The sequence below is a fragment of the Symphalangus syndactylus genome, chromosome 11 (genome assembly GCF_028878055.3).
Source record: "Symphalangus syndactylus isolate Jambi chromosome 11, NHGRI_mSymSyn1-v2.1_pri, whole genome shotgun sequence".
NCBI classification, from domain to species: Eukaryota; Metazoa; Chordata; class Mammalia; order Primates; family Hylobatidae; genus Symphalangus; species Symphalangus syndactylus.
Genome location: NC_072433.2, coordinates 111,845,753 through 111,850,408, shown reverse-complemented (window position 1 = coordinate 111,850,408; position 4,656 = coordinate 111,845,753). Strand labels below are relative to the sequence as shown.

Below are 4,656 nucleotides of genomic sequence, written 5' to 3'. Positions count from 1 at the left end.
TCAGAATGGAGATGAGGAGGTAGCACAGTAAATAGGCGTTATCAAAAAAAGACAGAGGTGAAAATCAATACCTCCATTAACATCTAGAAGCAGACTTTTCAAAGAACATTTATATGTTTAGCTGACAGTAATGTACCAAGAAGACTAGTTCCTTTATAGGTCAAAAAGAATGTAACTTTCCCTATGGTGTTATTTATTTTTCTTTCCATTTGGCTAAGAAATATCCTCAATAGAATTTAAAACTAAAAATAAACAAACAAAAAACTCTGCCCAGCAAAAATATTCAAATAAAGGGTACAATTTTCAACAAAGTAGATACAACAAAATTCTAGTAATATACATCAAAATTATTAATAATGTATAGTAAAATAGCTATTCTCTTGAAGTTTGTCATAAGGCTTTGACGTATATGTATATCTTTTTTATAAGGTTATTACTTTTGTGATGCACATGACTTCAGATACCTGTATTGCAATGAACTGTATGTTTCTGGTTTTGTTTTTATGGCATTGTGTTACTGCTGTTATCCTAACTGTCATCTTCAAATATAGGTTTAATTCCTGGTTTTCACATTCCTTAGCTCTGTGACTGTCAGAAGTCAACTTATATCATGAGCGGTTTCCCTATGTGTTACAGTAGTATTAGGAGAAATAAGTGGTAGGTGTGTGTAAATGCCTAGCACAGTGCCTGGTACAAAATAAAGTCTCAGTAGATGCTAGTCCCCCACCTCCCCACCCCACCCCTCATTGCTTTCTCTTCCTCGCATGTTGGTCCCCTTGCCTCCTCTGCTTTGCCATCTCCTTCTCTACACCATCAAAGGAACACCTCTGGACAAAGGAGACCACATTCATTTATGCTGGATAACACATTGACCTGGCGGCCTTCATTCCAGTGTAAAGAGGCTGGGTACCTCCCGTGTAGCTGTCATCCTTGCTCCTCGGTATTCTTCGCTAGTGCCTGTGCACAGGAGCCAAAGCTTGGTGTGACCAACTATCATCACTAAGCAGTATAGGATTTGGGACCCATCTCGCCTCCAGGAACAGAAGTTGGAGCAAATAAATAGACCTAGTCTGTCAACTTGGACTTCGCAGGACACTCTGAAGTTGAGACCGATCTTCAAGAAAGAACAGGTTTAGAACAAAGGAGTGCTGAGAACCTTGGGAGAAAGTAAGAGTGCCTTAAAATCCATCTGAGCAAAAGATAGACTGAGCAGTATCTGACATGCATCCTAGACTATGGAAAGGCACATTTCAAAAAGTTCAAAGAAAACATATGTTTGGTTCCAGGGCCAGAGGGTTTCCTAGAAGACTATAAATAGGTCCAGAAGGACTAGAAAATTAAATTCTAACTACATAATAAAAATTAGCCAGATATGGAAGAAAAACTAAAGAAATCAATATGGTTGCTTGGGAACTCTCCTTGGAGCTCAGATATTAAAAGGCATATTTGAAAGATAAAAGAACTTGTAGCCAAGAACAAAAGCAATGCAATAGCACAAACCTAGAAGAATGGTGTCATATAGAATAAAGTGAAAAATAAGCACAACTTTGCTGAATAAAAGGTTAAAAAATGACTTTTACTAATGTGTACAGAGTAAGAACAACAAGGAACTGTTAGCCACATTTCTAAGAGATTATGATGTAATCGTAACGAGACAAAGAGAAAATAGAATGACTTAACTCCATTTTGCTTCTGTCTTTTCCACTAGAAGAATGACCTTCAGACTGAAAATGCAGATATGGCTGACGATTGCAGACAAAAAGTGTTCTCTATCAGGCAGGGAGCCCCGGGGTGATTTTCCATAGGCAAGTGCCAACAGTGTGAAGAAAACTGGAAGCCGGAAGCTGGGCAACTACTGTGATGGCCCATACAAGAGGTGATAAGGACACAGTGAGGCAGTCCAGAGGAACAGAGCAAAGGAGGCATAGGGGAGAGGGGCTGAGAGGGCAGAAATGACCCACTGCAAAGGCTCTATAAAAGCGCTGGATGTGCTGCTTAAGGTGAACTTACAGAAGGAAAGGATTCCATACATCTTTTGTAGAAGCAGAAAGCAAACAGGATGGGGAAGGAGAGAGCAACTACATGAGTCTATTCATGGAGACAGAAAGTGGAGCTGTGTTGGAGACATAGTGAGAATTCGGGTTCATCAGAGTCACAGGTTATTTCCAGGGAAATAACTGGCCATAAAGGGGCCTTGGAGGAAGGGATAAACACTATGTCTGAAGGGTTTACTACCTGTCAGAAAGTGTCAAATGAGTGCTCCACACCTGATGAGGATCCAGAGATGAATTAAAAACAAAACAAAACAAAAAACCACACACATATAGAGCTATTCATTTGCCTCCTCATTCTGGGGATACCATGTAATCTGAATATAGAGCTGAAATCTGAAGGAATCAAAAATTTTGTGAATTTCGTTTCGTTTTGTTTTGTGTGGGATTGATTAGTTAACAGTGAAACTGTTGAAAACTGTGGACAGAGCCACCCCTCCTGTCCCTGCGAAAGGCAGGGAATCTGGATTAATTCTTTAATTTCAGGGTGTTAATGCCAGTAAAGAAAGCCTTGTGGTACCACCAGAGCTGATGCTGAGGCTTCCTAAGGCTGACTGGGGGGTCAGGAGAAGGAAGTGACATATGGGCCGAGAACTTCAGACGAGTAGAGCTTAGCCTGACGAAATACTCTGCATGTTTGGAGTGTGAAAATTGTATTCAGACCAGGGTGCCTCACTTTAAAGAAAAATGTTGCCAAATTGGACTCTGCCAGATGAGGAATCAAAGATGGCTAGCTAGGAGTTAACTGACATAGCAAGAAATCTGGTTATCAATTCCATGTGGCCTTAGAGGAAGAATGTCATCCAATTCTGAGGCAATCTAGCGTCAAGGTCAAGCTCAGAAGCTCTAGACCCAAATATGAGCGTTAAAATTCCGGCCCTACTATGAATTACATTACCTTTTATGTATAATAACATTAATAATAATAATTGCATAGAATTGTTGGGCGGAAGAAATGAATTAATACGCCTCAAGTGCCTAAAACAGTGCCCGGAACATAGCAGACACACAATGCATGTTTCTTATTATTAATATTATTATCCAGTGAATAATACTTATAATAAAACAGATAGATATATATTGTTATATTAAAGAATGTTTCGGAATTCAAATCGTTGAACAAAGTAAACTGTGTTACCTTTTAAATAGCCCCTGAGGCCGCTGCGAGAGGAGCCGCCGCCATGTCTGTGCATCTGCAACGGATGGTCGTGCGGAACTGCTCCAGTTTCCTGATCAAGAGGAGTAAGTAGACAGACAGCACAGAGCCCAATAACTTGAAGGCCCGCAACTCCTTCCGCTACAAAGGGCTGATTCACCGCAAGACTGTGGTCGCGGAGCCTGCAGCCGACAGCAGAGGTGTGGTGGTCATGAAGCGGAGATCCAGCCAGCGGAAGCCTGCCACCTCCTATGTGTGGACTACCATCAACAAGAATGGTCGCGCCACGCTCAGCAGCATCAGACACATGACACTCAAGAACAAGTATGCCCTGACCTGCGCATGGCTGCCATCCGCAGGGCCAGCGCCCTGCACAGCCAGAAGCCTGTAATGGTGAAGAGGAAGCGGACCCGCCCCATCAAGAGCTCCTGAGCCCCTGCCCCCAAAGCAATAAAAAGTCAGCTGGCTTTCTCAAAAAAAATTATAATAATAAAATAAAATTTAAAATTAAAAAAGTTAAAATGTTTAACCAGAGATTAGAGGATCATCTGGAAGAAGCAAGGAGAAGCTGCTGCCTGCTTTCAGTAGACAGATGAACTGGCTGAGTCTAGTTTTTCTGGCTTTTGGAGTACATATATATATATATATATATATATATATATATATATGGTGACAGGGTCTTGCTCTGTTGCCCAGTTTTCAGTGCATGATCATAGCTCACTGTAACTTCAACCTCCTGAACTCAAGTAATCCTCCTACCTCAGCCTACTGAGTAGCTAGGACTACAGGTGTGGCCACCACGCTGAGCTAATTTTTTATTTTTTGTTTTTATTTTTTGTAGAGGCATGATCTTTCTATGTTGCCCAGGTTGGTCTCAAGCTCCTGGTTTGAAGCGATCCTCCCGCCTCGGCCTCCCAAAGTGGTGGGATTACAGAGGCATGAGCTACCATGCCCAAGCCCCAGAAGCCCGTAATTTCATGTATAAAAATGGATATTTCAGGCCGGGTGCAGTGGCCCACTCTGGTAATCTCAGCACTTTGGGAGGCCGAGGCAGGCGGATCACCTGAGGTTGGGAGTTCGAGACCAGCCTGATCAACATGGAGAAACCCCGTCTCTACTAAAAATACAAATTTAGCCGGGCATGGTGGTGCATGCCTGTAATCCCAGCTACTTGAGAGGCTGAGGCAGGAGAATCACTTGAACCCAGGAGGCGGAGGTTGTGGTGAGCCAAGATCGTGCCATTGCACTCCAGCCTGGGCAACAAGAGCAAAACTCCGTCTCAAAAAAAAAAAAGGATATTTCAAGTGCTCTTTATTTTGACTAATAGATGTATCACTGGTAGTAAAGTATTTATTAAATGTCCTGTGAAACTTTCCTTGTCAGGAAGAAATATCTATTTTATAGATTCCCAAGGCCATAGATCTTAAATTAGGACATAGCTGTGTATTT

At 41.9% G+C, this 4,656-nt stretch overlaps 1 pseudogene; it reads left to right on the top strand.

Annotated features, from left to right (window-relative positions):
- Window positions 1-3,214: 3,214 nt before the first annotated feature.
- Window positions 3,215-3,639, top strand: LOC129493472 (large ribosomal subunit protein eL28-like; annotated as a pseudogene).
- The last annotated feature ends 1,017 nt before the right edge of the window (window positions 3,640-4,656 follow it).